The sequence below is a fragment of the Budorcas taxicolor genome, chromosome 5 (genome assembly GCF_023091745.1).
Source record: "Budorcas taxicolor isolate Tak-1 chromosome 5, Takin1.1, whole genome shotgun sequence".
Lineage (NCBI taxonomy): Eukaryota > Metazoa > Chordata > Mammalia > Artiodactyla > Bovidae > Budorcas > Budorcas taxicolor.
This window is the reverse complement of record NC_068914.1, coordinates 29,055,060-29,067,419: the sequence shown is the minus strand read 5'-3', so window position 1 is coordinate 29,067,419 and position 12,360 is coordinate 29,055,060. Positions and strand designations below refer to the sequence as shown.

Sequence of the window (12,360 nt, the reverse complement as noted above, 5' to 3'; positions counted from 1 at the left end):
CAGGCACACACACTTACCCAGAAAGAGGTAAGTGTAGGAAGCCCACAGATGCATATTAACCAGGCAGCTGATGACAGCCTCCACCTCAGGAATAATTCTGATGGATCTGGGAGCTCGTGGTTGGTCATTATTAAGGAGTTTAACTCAAAAAGTGGTGTTGACTTGTCCCAGTGGCTGGGGATACCTCAGTGGCTCATTCTGAAGGTTTTGACTGTTAAAAGGGTTGGAGGGTGGTGGGAGGTTGGAGCAAGGGGTGTCTCTGGGTCTGTGCCATCCAAATACTGTTGAAGAGAGAGATCTGCAGAACTGCAGAGCACACACACTGCCTGTTTATTGATTGATTGGTTGGTTCTTATTGATTTATAGGAGTTACTTATGTTATACATACTAATTCTTTGTTGATTAAATGTGTGGTAAATATCTGCTTCCATTCCTCGTGTTGTCATTTTTTCAATAGTATGTTCTGGTGAGCTGAAGTTTCTCATCTAAAGGTAGTTCTCACGAAGTTTTAACATTTCCCTGAGCTGCATGGAACATCACTAATCAGATCAGGCCAGTTGTGAGCCAAGTTATGTGACTAGACTACCTGTATTGACAAACTTCTGCAACCCAGATCCCTTCCACAGAACATGTGCATGAGGCAGCTTGCAGTTGGCTAATCAAGGAACCATATGTCTGCATTTCCCAGTAGAATAAATGGATGGAGTCAAGAGAGGCCGTCTGAGGCTCCATTTGATGCAGATCCTAGCTGGGAGCATGGAGTGGGCCTGGTTGCACTAGGGGACACCTCCTGGGCTTTTCTCGGCCAACTGTATCTCAGACTCCACTGAACACAAGACTATAATGGGCATGTGTTGTTTTCAGGCTGTACTGAGCCTGGTTTATAAAGTTTGTTGAACAGAGAGAGCCTCTGAAACAGACAGCTATGTTCAATGTGACCAACTGACAACCAAGAACCCTCCTGGATTAGAGCAGAGAACATAGGCAGTGTGCAGCCAGGGTTTCATGCTGCCAGAGGAAGCAGATAAATCTAAGGAGGACGACACAGCAGGCTGAGGAGAGTGAGCCCAGGACCAGCCTAGTGCTTCCCCGGCCACATAAGCCTCCATATCCACCTCTCCACTGGTGAGGGCGGCCTCTAGCCCAGACCCAGTGTGAGGCCTGACTCCCTAGAGCAAAGGTCAGGAGCACTTGTAACATTTGCTTACTAGATTTGTTATTACTTGCACATGATGTTTTTATTACTTTAATTTTATTTTTAAAAATTAATTTTATTGGAATATAGTTGATTTACAATGATACATAACATTTAAAAAATTCAAACAATATAACAAAAAGTACATGAAGTCCTGTTTCTTGTTCTCATCATCTGAATTCCTACCTTTCACTCTGGTCTCCATCTCTCCCTGCTAATGTTTTCTTTATACAAATAAGCAGGTGTGAATGTATGCTCTTATACGTCTCCATTTTTATACAAAAATAGCATATACAGACAGATTTTTCTTTTAAACCACAGATCTAAGAGACATTAGATAAAGAATTTTAAAATTAGATTTTATTTAATTATATCCTTCCTATGAATGACTGTGTTATTTTGATAAATTTTTCCTAATCTCCTACCATAGTTTAAAAATGTTCTTACAAACATCTGTGGTCACCCACCACTCCAAGACAGAAGTAAGTCAGGAATGAACTGGGCAATTTTTTTCTTTTTAAATATTTCAGAGTCAGAAAAAATGTTGTGTGATGTGTTTATTAAAGACAATTTGAAGAATAGAGAAAAGCACAAAGAAGAAAATAAAATTTAACTAATTCTACTACACAGAAATATTCAAGTGATAACAATTATAGTGCTTAGGATTCATTTTATAATTGATATAGTGCATGTCCCAATAAAGCACATGCACAATTAACATACATTTTAAACTGTAAAGTGGGAAAGCATTTATCAATACTTTAAAAAATATTATTTTATTTTTGGCTGTGCTGGGTCTTCATTGCTATGCATGGGCTTTCTCTAGTAGCAGCAAGTGGGGGCTACTCTCTGGTTGTGGTGTGCAGGCTTCTCGTTTCGGTGGCTTCTCTTGTTGCAGAGCATGGCCTCTAGGTCCTCAGGCTTCAGTAGTGCAGTGCATGGGCTTAATAGTTGTGGCTTGGGGCTCTAGAGAGCAGGCTCAGTAATTGTGGCAGTCTGGCTTAGTTGCTTCAAGGCATATGGGATTTTCCCAGACTTGGGTTTGAACCTGCATCCCCTGAATTGCAAGATGGACTCCCACCAGGGAAGCCCAATACTTGTTTATTTACCATAAAATCACAAGTGTTCACTATTTCCAACTTTTCAGTAACAATAATGTGATGTGTTGATATATGTGTTAGCTGGCCTTCTCTACATATATTTTTTAATATTCTCTATACATGTTGTTTTCAAAAGGAGTTAAGTAGAGGCAGATATTGATTTTTTTGCCAAGTATATAGAAATTGCATCACCTCTCTATTCAGTTCAATGGGTTTCAACAAGTATTCATTCTCTACTTTAATGATATAATTAATAGTAATCCTTACATTTGTGTACAGTATTACAGTTGGCAAAAGTTTGTCTGCTCTTTGAACAGCCTGTTGAGTGAGGTAGTACTATTCTTATTGGCTAGATAAGTAAACTGAGGGTCACAGGAGTTAAGTTCCTTATCTAAGGCTGTCTAGCTAATTGAATTGAAGACTTGCAAGTTTGGATTCCAAGTCTAGTTCTTATCCCGCCAGACCATGGTGGGGACAGAAGAAACAAGAAACACCTCATGTTCCCAGACATCTTTAGGTTTACAAAGTAGTTGATGAGACAAGTCACAAAACCATTAGACACCCAGAGAAGACAACACCTGGCCTAGTGGAGGCAAAAATGGTCACCCTCATCAGGCCCTATGCATCATCCTCCATTTTGCCACTTTCCATCACTTCTCCTTGTTGCTTTACTTGGTCTTCTGGACTCTGTGGTACCTACCTAGACTGCAGAGGCCTTTGAAGAAGAGCTCCTGTTGAGAAATTGGAAAGAACTTTAGCTAAATTCCGGTCGTGGGATTTTCAGACTGTAGGCCAGGCAGAAAATGTGCATTCCTCCAGCAATGGAGATTTTTCACTGACAAGTGAGAGTTACACTTAATATTGTGCTTTTTCTGTAGCTTAAAAATATTGTCATGCATTCATTTGATTGTTCAATCATTTACTCACTCATCTTTGAATTCAACAAGCATCACTGAGGACCCAGCATATCCTTGGTGTCCTAGGGCATCCTGCTAACCCTAGTGGAGAACAAGATAAATAAAACACGAGTTATACCCTTAAGGAGCTCCATTTCCACATGATTCTTCTGGTTACTCAGGCAATAAGACTTGAGTGTAGCATTATTAGATAACACACAGTCTGTACTTTCAACCTAGACACGACTAAGGGACAGCTCTGTAGAAGTGTCACGTAGCTAAAGCCCAAGCCAAGAATTGGTTTTCATCTTTTTTTGATACTACAGCCACTTTTATGAAGATAAGGTCTCTTCAAGTAGTAAGATCGAAGGTGGTGGTATCCAGCATATGTAAGACAAGACAATATAGAGTGCAAGAAGAAAACATTAATGGGTTAGTATTACATGCAGTAGTGCACATATACCTCCGTAATTCATAGCTGTACATCTGCTTGATAGTGTTTTATCTATGGAGTGGGCAGTCAGGAACTTGGTTTTCCTTGTTCTCTAGCCATAGTAGCTCTTCTCGCTCTCCTTTCTCAACAGAAACTGCTGAAAGGCTCATTTGGGAAGCGTTTTAAAGTCATTGCTTTCAGATTTGGCCTGATGGCTGAGGAGGGACTTCATACAAGGTTTCTAGAGCGAGTGGTAAAATTTGAGTAAGGTCCTTCAGTCTGTGCCATATCTCTCTAATGCAGACAAAGGAAGGATAGATTTCTTCTTAGTTCAATCAGCCCTTCCTTCCTGCCAAGATCTTAAGTTTTAAGAGCTTACTTTCCCGCCTCATACTTGAAGAATTCTTTTATTTGATGTTGGAGCTCTTCTCCAGAGTGACTTTTCACTTATTTTCCCAAATAAGCACCATGCTTTATTAACCCCCTTCACTCCTTGCCCCTGATATGAGTTGGAAGGGCATCAACTGGGAACAGACTTCCCCTCTCTTCTGTTGCCAGACATCTACATTTGACAATAGATGCCAAGCAAGCATCATCTATCGTGATCATTCTGTCTCTGGAATAGAATTCCAGAGCATTCTACCAACTTCACCAACAAGTTCTGCTTATTTACTCACTGTCTGTGCATTGAACACTCTGTCTGCTTTCTGCCCAGGAATCCTTTCGGCTGTACCACAGTCAATTTCTAGGCTGAGGATTATTTTTCACTTTCATTTAAGTGTTCAATTAATATTTTCTTCTTTCCCCATTCTGCCTTTGCTCTCACTTCAGTGATATCATGGAAGTCATTACAGCTTCTGAAAAATATAAATTGTGTTTCACTAAAAGAATTACTAGTCTGTGATATTTTTAAAAGTACTTAGGTCAGGAATGTGGATTATGATTTGAATTACAGAAAGGTCTTAAAAGATTCTTTTTTATCTTCTTGACTTACAGTTTGATAAAGATTTCAATTTTGATCAACTGTTCCAGAGAGCCATCCAGAGTATAATGTGAATTTTACTTGAAGTATCCCTTTCCTCCAGTTCAGGCCTTGGCTTGGAACAGAGTGTCTGTGTTTTGAGATGAAATTTGGAAAAATTGCCCATCCTTGTAAAGGTAAGCCAGGTGACCCTTGCAAACATCCTCACCTAATTTCACACAAGAATTCTGAGCTTCTCAATTCCAAGACTGGTGATGCTCTAGCATCTTCAACCCATGGCTTCCAGAGTTGCCTAGGAGGCATCTCCATACCAACTGTCCAGAAGGCAGATAAAATCAGAGCAAAGTGCCTGGAGAGGTCTGAACATAGTACACCTCAGTTCTCACATTGCATCAGCTAGGACACTGTCACATGGCCATGGCTAACTGCAAGCCAGGCTGGGAAATAAGGGCTAGTTGGGCATTAAAAAAGAAAAGGAGAATGTGGATACCCATCTCTGCCACTGAATACTTGCCCTTTGACTCGTGGAAACATTTATTCCAAAGTCCCCCTTATCAGCCAGTGAGAGTCAATTGTGTGTTCAGAGGTAGTAGAATCCGTTCCCTAGGCAGGCTGGTAACCCTATTGTTAGAGAATGCCAAACCCCTTCTAAATGGTACACAGTGGATTTGAGTTTCACCAAAGGATTTCAGATGATCAGTAAATCTCTACAGAAACAAGCAGGGGTGACCTCTCTGGAACCATAATCAGAAGTGTATTATATCTACCCCCTCACTGGAGGCTGTGATCTAGTGTTCCCAAGTGTCTGAAGAGCTAATGTTCATGGCCTTTGCATTTGACCAGGGGAAATTCCTGGTCTTATCTTTGCAAATAAAAATAATTCTGCTGAAATTGCCTACTTGTTATCTGGAAAGACAGGAGGAATTCTTTGGCAAGAAGGGTCCTGGCAACTAGCCTCAAACCTGGGCGATGGAAATAGATGATCTGGACAAATGTTGCAGACTTTCATCATTTGGAGAAACTAATACATAGGGCATCAGCTGAGTTTCCATTTCAGTGCAACTTAAGCCTGAGTGATAAAGGCAGCCTGCTCTGTGAACTTTGTATTACATAACCCTCATGTGATTCAGAGCTGCTATTTATAGTTATCCTTTGTGTGGAAAGGGAGTGGGTTACAGGGATGCAGCTTCCTTCTATCCCAGCATCCCAGAAGGAGATGGGAAAACAATTCTGTATTTATCACCTAGCCTAGGGCTTTCAAAACTGCTCTTGATTTATGGTCAAAAACAATTTTGGCATCTTGTTGTTCAGTCGCTAAGTTGTGTCCACTTCTTTGCGACCCCATGGACTGCCGCATGCCAGGCTTCTCTGTCCTCCACTATCTCCTGGAGTTTGCTCAAATTCATGTCCATTAAGTTGGTGATGCTATCTAACCATCTCCTCCTCTGCCACCCGCTTCTTTTGCATTCAGTCTTTCCCAGCATCAGGGTCTTTTCCAACGAGTCAGCTCTTTGCATCAGGTGGCCAAAGTATTGGAGCTTCAGCTTCAGCAGCAGTCTTTCCAATGAATATTCGATTCGTTTAGGACTGACTTGTTTGATCTCCTTTCAGTCCAAGGGACTCTCAAGTGTTCGTTCATTCATTCATTTATTCTTTCATCATCCATTCATTCATTCAGGTAACAAATATTTAGTGAATGTCTACTAGACACTAGGAGTAGAGATAAGTGGTTGAAAACACTGTTTGCTAGATCTCATCCCAGACTAATGAGAACAAACTGTCTAGGGGTGAGTTCTGGTCATGGGTATGGAGATATGTATATATCTTGCTGGGTGGCTTGCAGGATCTTAGTTCCCCAGCCAGGAACTGAACCCTGGCCATGGCAGTGAAAGTGCTGAATCCTAACCACTAGACCGCCAGGAATTCTCTGGTCATGGGTGTATTTTAAAATCCCTTCAAGAGAGTCCAATGTGCAGCTAGGATTGAGAATCACTAGAATTTGTAGACTCTGAAACCAGAGGAAATTATAATGTTTAATAAATCAAGGAGGCACACTAGAAAGAGAACCAAATAAAGACGGTGTTGAAGAGGAGTGTAGAGAAAACTGGAAATTGCTTGATATAGAGAAAGAGAAATAATGCTGGTGTCTGATTCATTTGTGGCGCAATGTTAGCCTTTCTACTTTTTAGCTTGTGTGATGCTGGACAAGCCATTTAACCCTCATTTTTAAAATGAGGGTATTAATCATCTTCATATTCTAGGATTACTGTGAGCATTCAAATAGAATGCCAAGTGTGCAACAAATCTGTTATTTTTGTTGTTATTTGGAATTCTGGAGGAAAGATCAAGCATAATAAGTTGGATAGTTAAAGATGTGAGTATGATCCTAGGTAAATCTCTGGTGCTGCCAAAGGTGAGTGGAGGCCACTATGTATCTGTGGGTGTCTGAGACCTCAGACCGATACAGTGCATCTTCCTTGCAGGAAAAGAAATCATTATCTTAAAATAAATGTAAATATATTGTTGATGAGAATGTCAGATTTATATCAATTGATTAAGAAAAAAATAAAAATTCACATGGTTTGAAAACAATCCCATTTTTGGGAGGACACCTTTAGGGAGCTCTCAGGCCTCCCTGAGGGTTCTCTTCACATCTCTGCTATTAGTCTTCCCTGACCTTCCATTGAAGAGTATATAGCCCTGAGCATAACCAAGGTCTCCGCATGTTGAGTGAGTCTGGACATTCAGAGGTCATTCATTCTGGATTTTTAGCTAAATATTGTTAGGATTTCTTCAAGTGACAGATTTTGTAAACATCAGCAGATATGTATATTCAGTGTATTTCTTTTTTGATTTGTAAGATAAATGATGGCACAATCTATACATTTTTAAGCCCTGAATTTCACCTTAACAATATATCTTGGAGATGATCTGCATCCATCCATAAAGAATGTCACCCTTGTCTTGTTTTAGAGCTGCACAGTATTCTTTTATGTGGATGTATTATGATTTCCTTAACTAATATTCTGCTGATGTTTTCAGCATTTTGCTGAAACACTGCTGTTTAAACTTTTTGTTTAAACATTGCTGCAGTGAATGACCATGTACATAAGTCATTTTGCATATGGGAGCATCTTCTGTTCTATAAATTCCTGGGAGTGGAATAGCTATGTCAAAGGATATGTTCATTCACAGATTGTTCTTCACAAGGATTGTTCTAATTTCCACTTGCACCAGTGATGTAGGAGAAGGCCTTTATCCCCACACCCCCACCAATACAGTCTCCTATCAAAGTTTGATTTCTGCCAATGGGCTAGATGCAAAACGGCATTTTCTGATAGCTGTAAAGTACATTTCTCCAATTGTGAGTGATGTTGAATTCCATTTCACATGTTTTAAGACTTACTTGGGTTTTCTTTGCTGAGAAGAGTTGGTTCATAACATTTGTCTATTTTTTAAATTAATTTTATTAAAGTACAGTTGATTTACAATGTTGTGTTAGTTTCTGGTGTACAGCAAAGTGATTCAGTTATACATATGTATATATATATATACACATTCCTTTTCAGATTCTTTTCCGTTATAAGTTATTACCAGATATTGAATATAGTTCTATCTGCTATATAGTAGGTCCTTGTTGCATCTCTATTTTATATATAGTATTGTGTATCTGTTAATCACAAACTCCTAATTTATCCCTTACCACCTTTCCTCTTTGGTAACCATAAGTTGGTTTTCTATGTCTGTGAGTACGTTTTTGTTTTGTAAATCAGTTCATTTGTATCACTTTAAAAAATTCCACATATAAGTGATATCATAAGATATTTGTCTTTCTCTTTCTTATTTCACTTAGTATGATAGTCTCTAGGTCCATCCATGTTGCTGCAAATCACTGCCTATTTTTTAATTGGGTCATTGGTTTGCTCCTTATTGATTTTTAGAAATTCATTATATATTTAGAGAAATTAGCATGATGTCTATTACAAATATTTCTTCCTTCCAGTTTTGTCATTTGTCTTTGATTTTTTTTTTCTGCACAGTGTTGTGGCTTCTGTTTCATGTGTGTCATAAATGCAAAGGTATTCTGCACTCTGAGATTATTAAATAGTTCTCTCATGGTTTCTTACATCACTTGTAATACACTATTCTTTTTTATATTCAAATTTTCATACCTCTTTGAATTTTTCTGGGTGTAAGGTGTGAGGTATGGGATCCAACTTTCTTTTTAGATGGCCATGCAGCTATCCTAAAGTCTTTAACTGAGTAACCTATCTTTTCTCTGTGGATTTGCGATATTGCTCTTTAAGATATATTAAATTTATCACATACTAAATTCCCATGTGTTCTTAGGTCTCTTCTAGACTTTCTATTCTTTTTCATTGGTCTCTCAATCTATTTATGTATCAGCGCTATATATTTTTAATAACGATAGTTTTATTATTTATTTTTTGGGGGGGGGGGTACCAAATTACTTTATTTGAAGGAATGGTGCTAAAGAAAGAAGTTAAGTAGATGTTTCAGTACAACTTATAGAAAGGTGAAGGTAACCCAAATATGCATGCACCGCCTTGGTGCCCAGGAAAGTCACCCCTGTGGCTGTGGGAAGGCAGCCCGAGGCTTAGCTCTCACCGTGTCCGAGGGTGTGCTTGTCAAAGCGGTACTCTGCTTGGCCAGATCCAGGGGCCCACAGCTTGCACAATGCGATTATGTGGTTACCCAGTTCTTTGATGGCTTCTACCTGCTCATTCAGGTACTGAGTCTCAATGAAGTGACACAGATGGGGGTCATTTTTTTCAGTGGCCAGCGTGTTCAGTTCCAGTAGTGACTGATCCACACTTCTTTCCAAGCACAGTGCACATTCCCTTGCATTCAGCCCATTCTCCCTGTCATCGTGGTCTGGTTTCTTGATATCCTGAATGAAGATTCGGCCATCTCGTTGGTTCTGCAGCTTCATCGGTTTCTCAGTATGTTCCCTCTCCTCATGAGATTGGTGAAGAAAGTATTTGGCAAAGTTCTTCAAAGCCACATCATTGTGGTCAAAATAGTATGACATGCGCAGGTAGGCATAGGTGTAGAGCTCCAGGTTGATCTGGCCGTTGATGGAGGCCTCCAAGTACTGGTGGTAGTTCTAGCGCACCTGCAAGGGGGGTGCGGTCGTCACGGCAGGTGGCTGACAAGAGGCAGCGGTGGCCAGCGGCAGCTGCGCGGCACTGGACTGGCAGCAGGGACCTTGGGCGGTCGGAGGGCCCTGTCAGGTGGTGAGGAGGGCTTGCTCCGAGTGGCCTGCAGGTGCGGGGGATGAGCAGCCGGTTCGGTTCAAGCACTGTTGAAGCAACAAACTGGCGACTCTCCACGAAGCCTATCACTATAATTTTATAATATGCTTTAATTTCTGGTTTGGAAGAAATTTGGTAATTATTTTTTTTTTTCACATAGAACTGGAAAAGGTCAGTTTTTGTTCCAATCCCTAAGAAGGGCAATGTCAAAGAACGTTCAAACTATTATACAATTGCACTCATTTCACATGCTAACAAGATAATGCTCAAAATCCTACAAGCTAGGCTTCAGCAGTATGTGAACTCAATGGACATGAATTTGAACAAACTCCAGGAAACAGTGGAGGACAGAGAAGCCTGTCTTGCTGCAGTCCATACGGCCTCAAATATTTGGACACAACTTAGTGACTGAACAGCAACAACAATAGTATAATGAAACAGAAAATGCTTATTAGTATAAGTGTTTTTTCTGGGCTTATTTCTGTGTCTACACCCTTCTCCACGTAGGCCTTGATATTGACATTCGCATCCATACTTGTGTAGACTTCTACACTGTATAGATTGTCACACTGGTGTGCATATAGGATCACAGCTGATATATAATTTGGTGTTGTGCTTTTTTAACACTATATCATATCTTTTTTGTATATTTTACAAAGCTTCCAATAATATTTTTTTATTGTTGTATATTATTTACTATATTTATTTTTTAAAAATCAAGAATTATGCAAGCAGGTTTTTAATCTCCATTGACACTAGTCAGGCCACAGGACTGGAAAAGGTCAGTTTTCATTCCAATCCCAAAGAAAGGCAATGCCAAAGAATGCTCAAACTACCGCACAATTGCACTCATCTCACACGCTAGTAAAGTAATGCTCAAAATTCTCCTAGCCAGGCTTCAGCAATAAGTGAACTGTGAGCTTCCAGATGTTCAAGGTGGTTTTAGAAAAGGCAGAGGAACCAGAGAACAAATTGCCAGTATCCGCTGGATCATCGAAAAAGCAAGAGAGTTCCAGAAAAACATCTACTTCTGCTTTATTGACTATGCCAAAGCCTTTGACTGTGTGGATCACAATAAACTGTGGAAAATTTTGAAAGAGATGGGAATACCAGACCACCTGAACTGCCTCTTGAGAAACCTATATGCAGGTTAAGAAGTAACAGTTAGAACTGGACATGGAACAACAGACTGGTTCCAAATAGGAAAAGGAGTATGTCAAGGCTGTATATTGTCACCCTGCTTATTTAACTTCTATGCAGAATCCATCATGAGAAACACTGGGCTGGAAGAAGCACAAGCTGGAATCAAGATTGCTGGGAGAAATATCAATAATCTCAGGTATGCAGATGACACCACCCTTCTGGCAGAAAGTGAAGAGGAACTAAAAAGCCTCTTGATGAAAGTGAAAGAGGAGAGTGAGAAAGTTGGCTTAAAGCTCAACATTCAGAAAATGAATATCATGGCATCTGGTTCCATCACTTCATGGCAAATAGATGGAGAAACAGAGGAAACAGTGTCAGGCTTCATTTTTTTTGGGCTCCAAAATCACTGCAGATGGTGATTGCAGCCATGGAATTAAAAGACGCTTACTCCTTGGAAGGAAAGTTATGACCAACCTAGATTGCATATTCAAAAGCAGAGACATTACTTTGCCAAATAAGGTCTGTCTAGTCAAGGCTATGGTTTTTCCAGTGGTCATGTATGGATGTGAGAGTTGGACTGTGAAGAAAGCTGAGCACCGAAGAATTGATGCTTTTGAACTGTGGTGTTGGAGAAGACTCTTGAGAGTTCCTTGGACTGCAAGGAGATCCAACCAGTCCATTCTAAAGGAGATCAGTCCTGGGATTTCTTTGGAAGGAATGATGCTAAAGCTGAAACTCCAGTATTTGGCCACCTCATGCGAAGAGTTGACTCATTGGAAAAGACTCTGATGCTGGGAGGGATTGGGGGCAGGAGAAGAAGGGGACGATAGAGGATGAGATGGCTGGATGGCATCACGGACTCGATGGACATGAGTCTGAGTGAACTGCGGGAGTTGGTGATGGACAGGGAGGCCTGGCGTGCTGCGATTCATGGGGTCGCAAGGAGTCGGACACGACTGAGCAACTGAACTGAACTGAACTGAACTGACACTAGTTTGGGTGAAGAAATAAAGTTTGCAAGGTTATTATTTATACATTTCATCTAAATACTAAACAAGCTAAATAAACAATCTGTTAGTTGCTAAAAGCTTAGAATTATAAAGAATGAGAGCTCATTTAGAATCACTGTTTCTTGTCTGTTTTTAGTGAAAAGAGTTCAGTATTTTTCAGAGTTATTACTGAGTAGCTTGTGCAATACTGTTTGCAGGAGAGAGTCCAACAAAAAGGCAAAACAAAAGTTATGTCCTTCTTTTCCTTTCCAGAACACAGCATGTTTATCCTTTCTATGGGGTAAATTTGAGTAGTTCCCGTAGAGCAAAACAACCTGGAACTCTA

General features: G+C 40.1%; 1 pseudogene; it reads right to left on the bottom strand.

Annotated features, from left to right (window-relative positions):
- Window positions 1-9,224: 9,224 nt before the first annotated feature.
- LOC128047544 (ferritin heavy chain-like) lies at window positions 9,225-10,415 on the bottom strand (annotated as a pseudogene).
- Window positions 10,416-12,360: the final 1,945 nt, after the last annotated feature.